At 36.4% G+C, this 17,614-nt stretch overlaps 1 protein-coding gene across 2 annotated transcripts in view; it reads right to left on the bottom strand.

The window, feature by feature from the left end:
• LOC123561192 (long-chain-fatty-acid--CoA ligase 1-like) overlaps window positions 1–17,614 on the bottom strand; it is a 79,269-nt gene extending 61,655 nt beyond the window's left edge. The window contains exon 1 of one of the 2 annotated variants that reach the window (XM_053516567.1): window positions 17,563–17,614. The gene's annotated coding sequence lies outside the window, so the exon portion shown is untranslated. Of the gene's footprint in view, window positions 1–5,444; window positions 5,568–17,562 lie in introns of those variants that run through there. The other variant, XM_053516566.1, reaches the window with a different exon arrangement.

Genomic DNA, 17,614 nt, shown 5'->3' with positions numbered 1-17,614 from the left:
TATGTGAGTCAAGTTCTGTCAACCTGCACAGTAAGCTATGTGAGTCAAGGTCTTCCAACCTGCACAGTAAGCTATGTGAGTCAAGGTCTGTCAACCTGCACAGTTAGCTATGTTGGTCAAGGTCTGTCAACCTGCACAGTAAGCTATGTGAGTCAAGGTCTGTCAACCTGCACAGTGAGCTAATTGCGAGTCAAGGGCTGTCAGGTTATAAAATAGATTTATAAGACCAGTCTAAAATCTTGAAATATGATAGATTGTTTCTGAGTATAAATTTGAAATTTATCAAAGAAAAGGCCTCATTCTGACACTGGTCTCCAATATCATTTTATTTGCCCAGATTTTGGGTCTGATTTCTAGTATAATAATAATACATATTTATTTAATATATATACCAGTGTACATTTTTTACCACTCATTGAAATGCATGTTTAAACTAACAAACTAGGAGTTTCATTCAATACTTGTCTTTCAATTTAATAACAAATGAGCCGTGCCATGAGAAAACCAACATAGTGGGTTTGCGACCAGCATGGATCCAGACCAGCCCGCGCATCCGCGCAGTCTGGTCAGGATCCATGCTGTTCGCTTTTAAAGCCTACTGCAATTAGAGAAACCGTTAGCGAACAGCATGGATCCTGACCAGACTGCGCAGATGCACAGGCTGGTCTGGATCCATGCTGGTCGCAAACCCACTATGTTGGTTTTCTCATGGCACGGCTTATTAATGTATTTTTATAATAATCTATCAGATATTATGAACTTTATACACACCTTAATGTTTTATATTTTTGTCCCACACATTCTATTCATACCATAAGTTCATTGACTGTAACTTGAGTACACTGTACAATTTAAGTACAGTAAAGTCTTGTCCTGCCCTGGTGGTTTTGTTATTGTCTGTTATACAGGACCCCCATAGTTCACGTAATGTAGGTCAGCTTCAAGTTTCTAGGTTTACAAGTCATAAACAAAACAAGTAAAACATATATACCCTGTATCTGAAATAATATTAGATTTAACATTGTTTTGTACAATACGGAGATATATTTGGACAAGTACCCAGCTGAGAAAAACATATTAGATGAGCAGCAACTCTTACCAAGCTGGGAAAACCATACTGGGTGATGTTTTTTTAATTGTATGTTTTAGCTTTTGGTCATTTATAAATGATGTTTATACAAATGGGACAGCACTGCCATGACTTGCACTTTCGTTTTTGTGTTTACAAACAAATGACAAATAGATGCATAAACTCTGTACAAACAATGCCTACTTCACCCGATTTACATTTGGAACATTTTCACATGTTTCGAGCTTTATCATATGTTTAACATGGGACTGTTGAACCTTCCAAATACGGAAAAAAATACAGATTTTTTGTACCCATGTGAGTCCAATATGGTAATATATTGTAGTCACCTGTTGCAAATATGTTCACGATTGGATAAATAAAATAGATACAGAATAATATAACATATAAACCCACTGTTTATAAGATTTATCTTAATATAACTAGAGCTGCTTTTGAGAAAAGCGCATGTCTCCTACGACTGCCTAATCATCTAAATAGTTTAGGTCAGTCTTTATATACTGTTTACTCACTACAGATATACCTTTGAAGAGTAAAAAGGCTGATTTTGGGTAATTCAAGGGCCATAATTCTGAAGTGCCTGGGTCAATTTGGCTAGTTATCAAACTTGGCAGAGGACTTATGGTCAAACAAATTTTTTTCAAGTTTGGTGAAGATCGAATGAGAAATGTGGACAAGATTTGTGACAGACAGTCACACAGACAGGAGTAAATCAATTTGTCTCTCCCACACCACCATAATTATACCTATCAATATAAAATCAGTTTTACTGAACTTACTCAGTTTTAAAAACAAACAGCCCTTTTCTGTTATTACCTGAATTATTTCCAATGCCACTGCATAAGTTTGTGCATAAAAATAATTTATTTATATAACTTTAAGAGACAGTCGAAAATTTGTGGTAATTAACCCTTAGCCTGCTGCAGGCGAATTTAACAGCCTTTGCAAACAGCTAGGAACCAGATCAGACGCCGATTAAATCGGCGTCTGATCAGGTTCCAAGCTGTTTGCTACTCTGACAATATTTGTTCCAATTTTGGAGCAAATTGAATGAACTTTACAATTTTAGCAGATGACATTTCCAGCAGACAACAATTTATCTAGCATGCTAAAGGTTAAAGGATGCTTTGAAACTGCTTCCTCATTTTTCAATCGCATAAATTGTTTATTTTTTTAAAACATTTTGGCTAAAGCCTCCTTGTGACAAAAAGGGTCATTCAACAAATCATGAGAAACATTTTTTTAAATGTTTTACCTATAGTATAAACAGCTCCCTTTAAGAATAACAAAAAAAGTGAATAAAACATTTGAGAAATAACCTCAGAAAAAAAAACTGTTTTATAAACAATACTTTTTTATAATCTCAGTAAAGGTACAAAAATACATTCAAAAACATAAATACACATAACAAAATCTTACTTAAAATGACCTCTCGAACAAAGGTCATTCACCTGTTAATGAAAGTATATGTATCAATATAGTAGATATTCATATAAATAAGTCCTACATCCATACTCCTGTCACCATAATACATACTGCAATATACAATACCCACTCTGATATTCCAAATATTGCCATTTCGAATCACAAAATATTATATATATAGATCTACTTTAAGCTTCAATGCAACTTAACTTTTTTTACCATTTTGTGCAGTTTAGTATAAATATTTATTCAACCAGAACATATATTTAAACAAGAGCACCGCCTTGCGGGTGCTGACGCTCATTTGATTTTTTTTGTATAATAGAAATATTGTCCTACCCATGATTTTCTAAGTCTAAAAAGGGCCATCACTCTTGCAAAAAGCAGGATAGAGTTATGTTTCTTGATGTACAGTGTCCACTTATGATGGTGAAAAACTGTTGCAAGTTTTAAAGCAATAGCTTTGATAGTTTATGAGAAAAGTTGACTTAAACATAATATTCAACCAAGAAAATGATTTTTCTAAGTCCAAAAGGGGCAATAATTATTGCAAAAAGCAGGATGGAGTTATGTTGCTTGCTGTACAGGTTCAGCTTATGATGGTGAACAAGTGTTGCAAGTTTTAAAGCAATAGCTTTGATACTTTAAGAGAAAAAGTTGACCTAAACATAAAACTTAACCAAGAAATCTGATATTTTCTAAGTCCAAGAGGGGCCATAAATCTTGCAAAAAGCAGGATGGAGTTATGTTTCTTGCTGTACAGGGTCAGCTTATGATGGTGAACAAGTGTTGCAAGTTTTAAAGGAATAGCTTTGATAGTTTAGGATAAAAGCTGACCTAAACATAAAACTTAACCAAGAAAACTGATTTTCTAAGTCCAAAAGGGGCAATAATTCTTGCAAAAAGCAAGATGGAGTTATGTTTCTTGATGTACAGGGTCTGCTTATGATGGTGAACAAGTATTCCAAGTTTCAAAGCAAAAGCTTTGATTGTTTAGGAGAAAAGTTGACCTAAACATAAAACTTAACCAAGAAATCTGATATTTTCTAAGTACAAAAGGGGCCATAAATCTTGCAAAAAGCAAGATGGAGTTATGTTTTTTGCTATACAGGGTCAGCTTATGATGGTGAACAAGTATTCCAAGTTTTAAAGCAATAGCTTTGATAGTTTAGGAGAAAAGTTGACCTAAACATAAAACTTAACCAGGCAACGCCGACGCAGACGCCGACGCCGACGCCCGCTCAAGTGATGACAATAACTCATCATTTTTTTTCAAAAAATCAGATGAGCTAAAAAGGATGCAAACCTCATCTGAATGCTGATTTAATATACAGTAAAACTCCGTTATAAGGAACTTGTCAGGGTCACAAAAAAATTGTCCGCAATATCTGATGTACGCTATATCCATAAAGTGAACAAAATGAACTGTATAACAAACGTCTTAGGCGTAAAAAAAATTAACAGAAAGTTGCAAAACTGCACTTTTTATGCTTTAAACATGGCCAGTGATGTTAGAAATCAACTTACTGATGCTCTAAAGGCATAACCCCCTTATTTGTATTCATGTTTTGACACAAAAATAAATTCCGAAAAGTCTCCTTTAATAAAAAAAAAATCCCCAATCCCCCCCCCCTCCCAAAAAAAATTTCTGACCTACCTACCCTAATTTTTTTGAGCATGTTACCGGAAACAAAGAATTTTTTTTAGGCCTTACGTATAGCAAACGGGTCTGGGAAAACTGTGATTTGAGACATTGTTATGTTTTTCATATAAAATAAAGAGGAAAAATAAGGCCAGAAAAACGAGTTCCTCATAACTGAGATTTCCTTATAACTAAGATTTCCTTATTAAACTGAGTATAAGTGAGTTTTACTGTATTCACTTGTAGAGAAAGTTTCAATGATTCCACAACTTTTGTTATCAGTGCACTAGATAAATGCTGAATGGAATCTTGATAATACCGCACTTAAATTCCACCTCCCTTGTTATATATATGAGCCGTGCCATGAGAAAACCAACATAGTGGGTATGCGACCAGCATGGATCCAGACCAGCCTGCGCCTGGTCAGGCTCCATGCTGTTCGCTTTTAAAGCCTATTGGAATTGGAGAAACTGTTAGCGAACAGCATGGATCCTGACCAGACTGCGCGGATGCGCAGGCTGGTCTGGATCCATGCTGGTCGCATACCAACTATGTTGGTTTTCCCATGGCACGGCTCATATCTGTTTTAAATAAAATTTCCAATGTATGTCTGGAATAAAAAGGTACTGAAACTGATAGTGAGTTTGCTTCAAGTGTATTTGGTTATCAACAACTTATTCAGAAGACAAACAAATCTAAAGCTAATTGGGCAGATCAACCTTGACCTTAAAGGCACTTCTGGTACTTTTCTTTGTTTTGGGTTTAACGCCGTTTTTCAACAGTATTTCAGTCATGTAACGGCAGGCAGTTAACCTAACCAGTGTTCCTGGATTCTGTACCAGTACAAACCTGTTCTCCGCAAGTAACTGCCAACTTCCCCACATGAATCAGAGGTGGAGGACTAATGATTTCAGACACAACGTCGTTTATAAAATAGTCACGGAGAACATACGCCCCGCCCAAGGATCGAACTCACGACCCCGCGATCCGTAGACCAACGCTCTACCTACTGAGCTAAGCGGGCGGGCACCTCTGGTACTATCTTTACAATTTACAATTAATATGAATTGTGTGGTACAAAACTGCGAGATTATCAACATGAGATGTATTATATGTAAAGTGCTCTATGATTTGGACAAAAAATTAAACACACTACACACACGCCCTCTATGCTCTAGCTATACTACAATGACAGGAAAGTTGCTCTGCTAAGATGCACAACGTAAAGTATCCGACATGCCTTTAATCTGCTTAAAAACATAATAAAGTGATCATATTTCAACTTACTATTAACCAAGTAATTTCCAAACTCCCAGACTATAATAATTCACTGTACTAGGCTGTAATAGCATATAATATGATCAGCTGCATTTAACAAAATGCATGACTTGCAAATATTGACAAAATTGCCTCATATTACCCTTGTATAAAACACATTATATTGTTAACAAATAATGGAAATTAGTTATAATATTATGTCATGCAAAGCCCTAAATTTGTAAGTCAAGCTTATCTCTGTCATGGTATAGTTATCAAGGTCTTTTAATTCCTTTTCAAATTTCAAGGTTATATTTAGGCCTAAAAAAAATCTTTGTTTCCGGTAACATGCTCAAAAAAATTAGGGTAGGTATGTCGGAATTGTTTTTTTTGATTATTTCTTTTATTTAAGGAAGACTTTTCAGAAATTATTTGTGTCAAAAAAGAAATACAAATAAGGAGGTTATGCCTTTAGAGCATCAGTAAGTTGATTCCTAATATGACCATGTTTAAAGCATAAAAAGTGCAGTTTTGAAACTTTTTGTTAAAAAGTTGAAAAAAATATTCTTAAAGGCCATACAAACATTAAGGGTAGTTCGGGATACCGGAAACAAACAAATTTTTTTACGCCTTAGTTAATAGAATCTAAATCTTTTGTCAGTATTACCACCAAAAGATACTCGGGATTGACCATTTTAAAGAAAAAATTTCAGGCAGATCCTGTAGCCCTTGCAAATATAGATCAAAATAAATTAATCTATATACTGAATTCATTATAACGCGCCTTATTTCATAGTTTGTACTATTGTGCAGTCTATAATTCAACGTGCTGCACTAAAGTCAGTACTAATAAATTAATTTAGATGTCATGTTCATGTATAAAAAAACTGAATAGCTTGCCAATCAGTATTCTAAACTTTAAGCCCCCAGTCCCTCCAACCTTGGGCAAATAGTTTTGACTATTGACTGTCAAGCCATTTAATAAGACTTTAGTGTATTATTTTCAAACAAGAGCTGTCTCCATAGGATGACACATGCCCCCGATGGCACTATGAATGAATAGTTATGGCCGATGTTAGAGTTTAGGACCTTTGACCTACGGACCTGGGTCTTGCGCGTAACACGTCGTCTTACTGTGCCACACATTCATGCGTAGTTATTTTAAAATCCATGCATGAATGACAAAGATATGGACCGGACACGCCCATCAATGCACTATCATGAAATATGACCTTGACCTTTGAGCTACAGACCTGGGTCTTGCGCACGACACGTCGTCTTACTGTGGTACACATTCATGCCCAATAATTTTAAAATCCATACATGAATGACAAAGATATGGACCGGACACGCCCAACTATCATGAAAAATGACGTCTAAGTGTGACCTTGACCTTTGAGCTACGGACCTGGGTCTTGTGCGCGACACGTCGTCTTACTGTGGTACACATTCATGCCAAGTTATTTGAAAATCCATCCATCGATGACAAAGATATGGACCGGACACGCCCAACTATCATGAAAAATTACCTTTAACGTCTAAGTGTGACCTTGATCTTTGAGCTACGGACCTGGGTCTTGCGCGCGACACGTCGTCTTACTGTGGTACACATTCATGCCAAGTTATTTGAAAATCCATCCATCGATGACAAAGATATGGACCGGACATGAAAATTGCGGACAGACTGACCGACAGACGGTTAAAAAACTATATGCCTCCCTTCGGGGGCATAAAAACAAACTTACAATTTGCTATTATAATTTATAGTAAATTACTTTAAGATCTCAAAAGAAGCTTACATGTGTAAAATGAGCTATATAAAAATCATATTTTGAGGAAAGCTTCTTAAGAAACTACACCAGAATTTAACAGTCGGTATCTTAAAATTATAATAGTTGTTTCGTGTTTAGTAGTATTTTTCTACTATACATGTTTAAACCATTTATGTGAAGCAGGACGGTCCATTAACTGGGACGATTATTGTTTGTAAACATAGACATTTCATACATGCATGTATTCTTTAACTTCCTGAACCAGTTTTCTTTGATTTCTTTCAATGTAAAGTGTACCTACACAATCAAAATTTCACTTTTATACAAATCACATATTGTATGTAATAGACAAAATATCATTTCTTTTTGTTCTTACATATTATTATTATTATCATTATACCAGATTTATATAGCACCCTTTTCATGATAAACACGTTCAAAGGCAACAATGAAGGTTGTTCTCTTGCTCTGGATTGTCCATATTTTGAGTAAATCCATTGACTCAGAGCATTGGTTTATTTACCTGTCTGTATATTTCGGCTATATCGCATAGCCTTCGTCAGCTGACTGCACTGATTTTTGGTCAGTGGGTGTCACGTGACTTTGAGTCATCTCAAATCACCAGGAGAAAGCCCATGACTTTGAGTCGTTGCGTGACATCGGCAGAGAGCCCGTGACTTTAAGTCATCACGTGATACCAGGAAAGAGCCTGTGACTTTGAGTCATCATGTGACACCTGGAGAGGGCTCTCTCCTGGTGTCAAGTGACAACTCAGTCACGTGACACCCACTGACCAAAAATCAGTGCAGAAACATACAGACAGGTAAATAAATCAATGCTGTGAGTCAATGGATTTACTCAAAATATGGACAATCCAGAACAAGAGAACATTGGCGCAAAGTCCTCGAAATATTCAGACAAGGAGAGAAATTACACGCAAAACAAGCTCGATGGAAAAACCACCTGCATTTCAATACACGCTGTCGTCATGACAACATCACTCCGAATAGTTTAAAACATTGAAAACATCAGTGCATGGTTATGCGGCTCAAAAAATCATCAACAAGGCCGAGAAACAACTTTTACAAGTAAGACTAAATCAAACTGAATTCACATTGAAAAAGACTGAACAAGATACGTCGGAAACTGAAAATTCTCTGAATGCGAAACTATCACTGGATCTGTGGTCAAAAACGAAAGTTGCCTTTACACAAGCGTATGAGAGATCTTTTGAAGACATGTAAACAATGCCAGTGCAAAAAGTATGTCAGTCTTTTAGCAAAGAATGGCCAAAGTTTGAAGGATTTGGGATAAAACCAGAATGTTGACACCTCCAAAAGGGTAGTGGACCTATCAGACAGGAAGTTTGATGGGGACAAACATTCAGTACTCCAAAAAGGTATAAACTTTTGTGTTACCCCTCCCACTATTCCAACTGATGAAATTATCGCATCCACCAAAACAGCTTGTAGTCAAATGTCCGATAAAGCACAAGCAGATAGCTTTTAAAAAGGCAGAAGTGGTGAAAATTTTCAAAAACAGCAAGCCTCCCAAAAGTAATGTGACCCAAAAAGAAAGAACGGCCCTTTCGAATTTAGCAAGGACAATAGCATAGTTATTCTTCCAGCAGACAAAGGTCAAACTACAGTGGTACTTAACCGAACAGAATACGAGTCCAAAGTGGAGAAGTTAAGTGTCTGACAAATCAACATATGACATCCTAAAAGGTGACCCCACGAAGACTATAAAAATGTGTTGATCTCGAAATTAAAGGATCTTAAGAAAGACAACCAAATGGATGAGAAATTGCATAAGCGACTCTATCCCACCTCAGAGACAGTTCCTAAACTTTAATTCCTCCCCAAAATTCATAAGAAAGATGCCCCATTGAGACCTATCGTATCCAGCACTGGGAGTGTCATGTACCAGGTTGCCAAACACTTAGCCAGTCATTGGTCCCCTTGTTGGCAAAACAGAACACCACATTGTAAAAAGTGTATACTTCGTACAAAAAATTAAGGAACTGGAAGTCCCACCCACAAATAAACTTGTGTCATATGATGTGTCGGCTCTGTTTACCAGCATTCCAGTAAAGAAAGCCATAGAAGTAATCAGAGACAATTTGGAACAGGACAGTGACCTAAGCAAAAGGACAACACTATCAGTAAGCAGCCTGTGTGACCTCTTGGAAATGACGCTAAACAGCACATATTTTATCTATAAAGGACAATATTACTAACAGAAACAAGGGGCGGCCATGTGGTCCCCCGTCTCTCCCATTGCAGCAAACCTCTACATGGAGCATTTTGAGAAAGAGGCGTGAACCCTCTTTCCCTATGGGTCAGATATGTGGATGACCAAAGTCCACAAATACAACATACAGGAGTTTTCCAACCACCTGAATTATATTGACGAGCACATAAAGTTTACGTCAGAAAGCGAGAAGGATCGGAAGATACCATTTTGTTCATGTCAATGATGATGGTTCCACAGAAGTCACGGTATATATAAAGCCCACTCACACAGACCAGTACCTCAATTTCAATTCTAGCCACCATTTAGAATACAAGAGATCTGTTGTCAGAACTCTGTTCCATTGGGCGGAAAAACTAGTCACAGACGATTCTGACAAAAAAGCAGAAATAGAACTTGTCAAAAATGCTTTATGGGCCAATGGCTACCCAGGGTGGATGTTCACTATTCCTACTAAATCTATCAAGAAAGACAATAAAACAGAACTGCGATCAGACTAAAAAGACCAAATGTCGGTATCCCTTACATTTGAGGAACTTCGGAAATCTTACACAGGATTTTTAAAAAAACATGGTGTGAACATGTACCATCAGCCATTCAATTCCATTCGCTCACAGGTCACACATGTGGAAGATAAGACAGACAAGTTGAAAAAAAATGTGGGGTTGTTTATTATGTGAAATGTGAACAATGCAACAGTGACTATGTAGGTGAAACTGGAAAATCTTTAGAGACAAGAATGAAAGAGCATGTGTCTTGTTCCAACTCGGCGAATTCTGATGAAGAGTTATTTGTTATTTCATTTTCAACAAAATTTAAAATGTAAATGACCCTTAATCTCTTGAAAAACAGATGTCCGTACCCCTAGAAAACCCCTAACAGGCTTGTCTACAGGTACGGATACATACCCCTAGAATCAGATTCTAGAGGTATGGATCTGTACCCCTAGAAAATGCGTCCATCCCCTCACTAACGTGTATCTCTTGTAAACTTTTAGAGCACATCGTAGCATCAAACCTTTCAGCTCATTCTAATAAACATAACATCTTATACGACTTGCAGCACGGTTTTCGAGAACGCCGCTCTTGTGAGACTCAGCTTCTGCAGCTTGTGGACCACCTAGCCAGAAACCTCATCTTTGGACAACAAACCGACTTGATTCTCCTTGACTTTAGTAAAGCATTCGATAAAGTTTCTCACCTAAAACTCTTTAAACTTCAGGAACATGGTGTTAACACCGTCACCATCAACTGGATTCATTCTTTTCTCATAGGCAGAACTCAGCAAGTCGTCTTGGGTGGAGAATCATCAAAACAAGTCCCGGTTACATCAGGGGTCCCCCAAGGTTCAGTACTTGGTCCTCTTCTCTTTCTTCTTTATATTAATGATCTTCCTGAATCTCTCTCTTCACAGGTCCGTCTTTTTGCTGATGACACTGCCGTTTACCTCGTGATCAACAACAAGCAAGACTGTTCCATTCTCCAACAGGATCTAGATAAACTTGTGTTGTGGGAGGATGCCTGGGAGATGGAGTTCAATCCAAGCGAGTGTGTTGTCATTCATATATCTAAATGTACCAAATACAAAATTCAATTCAATTACACCTTACATGGCCAAACATTAGAATCAGTACCCAGTGCAAAATATCTTGGAGTCAATATATCTACAGACCTTTCATGGAATCAACACATAAAGCAAATAACATCCAATGCAAACAAAACATTAGGATTTTTACGTAGAAATATCCAGACTACAAACCAACATATTAAGGAAACAGCCTATAAGACCATGGTAAGACCGCAATTAGAGTATGCCTCTACAGTCTGGAGCCCCCACACAGATACCAACATTGATAAATTAGAAAAAGTTCAAAAAAGATCAGTTAGATGGGTTAAAAATAATTATTCTACCTAAGACAGTGTCACCAGCATGCGAAACTAGTTGGGTTGGCAGAGTTTACAGGACAGACGTGACCTAGCCCGACTGACCATGTTTTATAAGATCATGTATGGTTTAGTTGCGGTACCAGTTCCAGCTTACTTAGAAAGGCCTGTGAGAATGTCGCGGCATATGCATGAACTCTCCTTCCGTCAAGTCCATACTGAAGCAAATTATTTCAAATACTCCTTCTTCCCATATACTGTTGTGTTGTGGAACCACCTGCCTTCTCAAACTGTACTCCAACCTGACCTTGAGGGGTTCAAACGATGTCTTGACCCCTCGGTCCTCTCTTACCGCCCCTGAACTCACAAAGCGAATGTTTTTAACCCCTTTTAACTTGTGAATATTTCATCTTACTTAACACTTTCACACTTTTATCTTCTCTCTCACTATCTTCATTTTTGAAGCCTTCCTTTCACTGCTTTTAAACCAACTTTTATCTTTTTATCTGGTTGTGACGCGCAACCCGGCTATTATACCCGTGAGGGGAGTCCAGCCGTATACAAAGATAGATAGATAGATAGATAGAAGTTTCAGTCAACTAGCACAAGAAAAAGGGATAAACAGGCTGGTAACATTGCCCGATCGGGCTTATGACACAAAAAGTAATATTTCTTGACAAATAATGAAGATATTTCTTTCAAACTTGGTCCATTTATTAAGCATTACATATAATGCTTATCAAGATAGAAATAACTTTGTTGCCTTCAGTTTAGTTAGAATTACTTCCCTTTTTCAGATTTTTATGATGCATAATTTTTGAAGTCCAAAAATATTATGTTTTAATGCAATGTTTAAAACAGAAAATGGTTCAATGGCTTTCTAGTGCTCCAAACTTGTGCGCCAATACCTTTATTCTATATATTTAGGGTAAATACTTTGTTTCTGTTGCAGATGTATGAGCAATTTTTTTAGGACTAACATTTCTCTGTAACGTTGTAAGTGAAAGCATAGTAAAATGTTTACATTCATGTACTAGCGCAATAATTTTGAGCATTAGAAAGCCATTTAACCCTTTTTTGTTTCAAACTTAGCATTAGAACATTGTTTTTTTTTACTTCAAAGATTATGCGTCATAAAAATCTGAAAAGGGGAAATAATTCTACCAAAACTGAAGGCAACCAAGTTATTTTTATTCTAATATGTATCATTTGTTATTCTTAACAAATGGACCAAGTTTGAAAGAAATATCTTCATTATTTTTCAAGAAATATTACTTTTTGTATCATAAGCCCGATCGGGCAATGTTACCAGCCTGATAAAGTCAGGGTAAGAAGCACGTTCCCATTTATTAATTAAAGACACAGCAATGAATAACGGACCCCTACCCCCGACCAAAGAAGTATAAAATATTTTTATAGCTCTTTGCCTCGACAATATATTGTACTACAATTTCAATCTGCAAGTCATTAGTTTTACGCTCCACTGCACCTGACATGTATTTTCGACATGACATGTGTTTTGGACTTTTTATAAATCTACCCAAAAAGAATACATGGTCAAACATGGTCAAACAAGCAGTTAACATATATTGGAAAACTCTATGGGAAACAGAAAAAACAGAGAAATCAACTCTTAAATATTTGTATCTGCAAGAAAACCCAACTGGATCACCGCATAATATAAGGAGAGCAGTAGAGTCTAAACACCATGAAATTCGTAAAGCAGAGATAAAGGCAAGACTCCTTACTGGGACATATATTCTGCACACTAATGCAGCACGTTATAATAGTGTAAAAACATCTCCAATTTGTCTTTTGTGCAAACAAGAAAATGAAAATTTAGAACATTTTATATTAAGATGCACCGAGTTACACTCATACCGATCAGAACCTTTAAATACTATCGAAGTGATATGTAATAACATTAAGTCAGGAAGCTACAATGAAATCTTGAAAGAAGGACTACTACTACAACTTATATTAGACTGTACCTACAGTAAAGTACAAAATGTCATAGTTCCAAAGACAGCAGATCTTATAAACATAGAGAGACTCTCCCAAAATATGGTATATAAATTGCATCTTAAAAGGACTGCAATTATTAAAGAAAGGCACTTAAAAGCAGACAGTATAAAATAAGGGAATTATTAATTGATCAGGTCGGATATCCGGGCACTTTAGCGTATCGCGTTGCGTAGCAACAAGCCGAGGTGACAGCAGACGCTAAATTGTAATTGAAAAGCGTTTCATGTTTCACTAGTGCTGGTTGTTTTTCTTTGCTTAAAGTTAAATTTTGGGCAATATTAATAAGTCAGTGAATTTATAATGTAGCATGATGTTCAAGAAATCACTCCTGTGAAAGAAAACTTTCTTTTTTTAGGTTTCAGACGTGATATTCATCATTGATCCGTGTAAGCTGCGAGGTCTCATATTTGTGACGGACTGGATGAAAAACATAATTTAAAAAATTGGAGGTCTTTTAAAAATAAATAAAATAGAGAATGTAGCTCACCTAATTAGGTTAATCCATTTGTTTCACTTTTCTCGTTCTATTTTGTAGCCAGCCATTAAAATAGTTCTGAAAGCCAGATAGCTTGAACTGTGGTGTCAAAAGTGATTCAGTCACGCCAAATTTAATTAAATCAACACCTCTTACCTAAATTCTGATTCGTGTGAGATTTAATGAGAGGTGTCAAAATTTAAAGCTTAATAGTACATTATGCGTAAATACTGGAGAAGGGATTTTTTCCCCTCGAAGCGTATCAGGATCACAATATAAGATCTTTTTCTGCATTTATAACACAAAGGGATTTTTTATATGTTACACGTGGAGATAAAATGATATATAATAACTGCATGCTAGCTTCTTTTTACGAAAAGCCAGGACGTATCAATAAATTGATGACTTCTATTTACGAAAATACTGTCTGCTTTGTAGTAAATTATCAATTATTTAAAACTGTGAACGATAATTTGCATCCATATTTTTTTGTTAATTGTTATAGACTGTCACAATTGACTGCTTCCACATACCACAAAATTAAAGCACACATTCCAGTCATAAGTCATAAATCACTATGGAAACCAATCAGTATGTGGTATATTAATGAAAATCAGTTTCGACCAGTTTCTAATGACTATCACTAATTAATAGATTGATTTCCTGTTTGTTTTATCCCTCTGATGTACCCCTCCGGGGCCTTATGGTAATTTCCTGTCTTATCCGTTTGATGTATGCCTTCAGGGTCTTATGATATTTGGAAGATGCACATTATTGTTATTTGCATGTCAATTATTGACAAAGGGATTAAGAGAGCTACTACATAAAAAAACCTTAATAAATACACATGCCCGAGCATATAGGCATATAGTTCATTTGAAATTTTAAAATCAATTCACCAAACTAATTTTTGACTGGAAGGACATTTCACATTTCTTCAAAAAAAAAAAAAAATGACTGCAATAAGATTACGTACATAGAATAAAGTATAAGGTTTTCAACTTTATTTAAATGACTTCCATACTTACACGGGTACTAAACAGTGCCTGCGGTACTGACTGTGCCGACGAGGATTGAAGGCACCTCGCTTCCTGTACCGCAGGTACTTCGTCAATGTTTACAAAACGAGCGAGATCGGTGAGTGATTTTTGTCATTTTTGTCATTTTGTTACTGCATGGAGTATTTTTTCAAAAATCGGGGAATGTAGCGGGGTGTAGATGTATCTTATCTACATATCCATGCTAAAATTTGTGGCAAATGATCAATTTCCTAGAAACGTAAGGACAAATAAGTTGAGAATGAAACGTGATTTTTTCACATCAGTGACTGTTTACACTCGATTTCTTTTCGCTGACTCAAACGATGTCGTCTCTGCCGTCGTAAATTGTATTTATAAATGACATGTGATCTGCTAAAACATAAAATGTGTCCAGAAAATTCCGAATTTGAACGTTATGCAACTTTTGGAAAAGTGCCGCAGGCATTTTGACGATGCCGCAGCCCCTTCGAGGTGCCGCAGGCACTTTCAAAAAGTATCGGGACATAAATTTGGCCGAAACTAGACAAACAGACAAATGGAAGAACAGAGAAACAACATTTCCTTCAAGAAAACGAAAAGAAAAACGGGCGTGGAATAGTATGCAGTGGAATGCAAGTCAACTGGAGTCAGGTACCCTCATATTGTCGCATTTCAGAAAGCGGTCCGCAGAATAAAAACCCTACTTTCGTTTTCACGTAAAACAACTCGAAAACAAGCGAATATTAGCATGAAAAGTGTCCTATTTTATGTAAAATTAATTCCACGAGTGGAATGATGCCCATTTGGCTCCCGATTTATGCGAAAATGCGCGAAAAATAGAAAACTTAAGATCTATTTATTAGGGACTTCTTTCGACTACACCTACACCACGGAAGCACATTTTTGACCAGATTACTGCATTATAACCTCTGCCACGAGATAGGTAGGTAGCTGTCAGGATACTTCAAGAAATTATCATGATAAAGCGAAGTTTTCTAATAAGAGTCTCAATAGTCAGAAGTTTCCTGTAAATATTATTGCGATGATTCACATTATAATCTCGATACCATTTGTGTAAGAGCCCATTGTGGACAGCTTACATTTACTAGCTAGACAGTTATTACGGTATAAAATCAGAAACTATATCGATGTTTGAAATTTTCTGTAGTTATCTTAATAGCCTAACGTTTCCTGGAAATATTAAGTATATCTACAAAAAAAAAAAAAATATTTTAAAAATGTTTTCAGAAAAAATGAGAACTTAATAAGTATAGCTCATAAACGATCAAACGGGAAAATTTTAATAGTTTTTACATGTACGTAAAACCCTATTTTATTCCCTGCAAACAAAACTTTGAAAAAAAAAAACAACAACATATCGAGCAGCATAGGGTTTTTATTCTGCGGACCGCTTTCTGAAATGCGGCAATATGAAGGTACCTGACTTCAGTTGACTTGCATTCCACTGCATACTATTCAACACACCTTTTTCTTTTCGTTTTCTTGAAGGAAATGTTGTTTCTCTGTTCTTCCATCTGTCTAGTTTCGGCCAAATTTATGTTCCGATACTTTCTGAAAGTGCCTACGGCACCTCGAAGGGGCTGCGGCATCGTCAAAATGCCTGCGGCACTTTTCCAAAAGTGGCATAACGTTCAAATTCGGAATTTTCTGGACACATTTTATGTTTTAGCAGATCACATGTCATTTATAAATATAATTTACGACGGCAGAGACGACATCGTTTGGGTCAGCGAAAAGAAATCGAGTGTAAACAGTCACTGATGTGAAAAAATCACGTTTCATTCTCAACTTATTTGTCCTTACGTTTCTAGGAAATTGATCATTTGCCACAAATTTTAGCATGGATATGTAGATAAGATACATCTACACCCCGCTACATTCCCCGATTTTTGAAAAAATACTCCATGCAGTAACAAAATGACAAAAATGACAAAATCACTCACCGATCTCGCTCGTTTTGTAAACATTGACGAAGTACCTGCGGTACAGGAAGCGAAGTGCCTTCAGTCCTCGTCGGCACAGTCAGTACCGCAGGCACTGTTTAGTACCCGTGAATACATAATGTGTCACTTTTTCCAGACCGTTTTAAAATGCCACAAAATCAATTATTACAAAAACCCTACTTTTTTTAAAAAATATATAGATTGTACCACAGCCTAAGGACTGTAGATAATAAAAAAAAATACTCTTGATTTGTTTTATTTGAAAATAAAAACATCACAACCCACACCGCTAGTTAACTCGCTACGAATTGCCGGGTCCTGCTTTCACCTCCAAGGTGATTTGCATAATCGACTGCTCCGGATGTGACGTCATGCCGACCTGATCAATAGCACTGTTAAAAATAAATACCAGTGCTAAAAATAGAACAGTTTAAGCATGAACCATAAAAAGTTATTTATAGCGAGCATCTAAGCGTGTAGATATTGATTTAACATAGTGTGTGTGTATATAGAGTGACCTGCTATTCATGAATATATTGGATTTTAAAGTGTACTGGATTTATACAAATATCCTTTGTTGGAGTGCCTCGATACGGACGGGGGAATTTACAAGAACAGAACAGAACATGCAAAAACCAATATCAGTGAATATTCAATTTTGCTTACAATGGTGAAAAATATAAGTTTACTTGCAATGATCGAAACTGCATTATTTTAATAAAGCAGCATTACAAATCAAACTACAGTGCAAAATTACCTGTTACGTTATCAAAACTCGTACAAACGGCGAAATTTATAAGAGGGAAGTA

This window comes from Mercenaria mercenaria, chromosome 10, assembly GCF_021730395.1.
Source record: "Mercenaria mercenaria strain notata chromosome 10, MADL_Memer_1, whole genome shotgun sequence".
Taxonomy (NCBI): domain Eukaryota; kingdom Metazoa; phylum Mollusca; class Bivalvia; order Venerida; family Veneridae; genus Mercenaria; species Mercenaria mercenaria.
The sequence above is the reverse complement of the archived record's forward strand: the minus strand, read 5'-3'. Positions and strand labels throughout refer to the sequence as shown.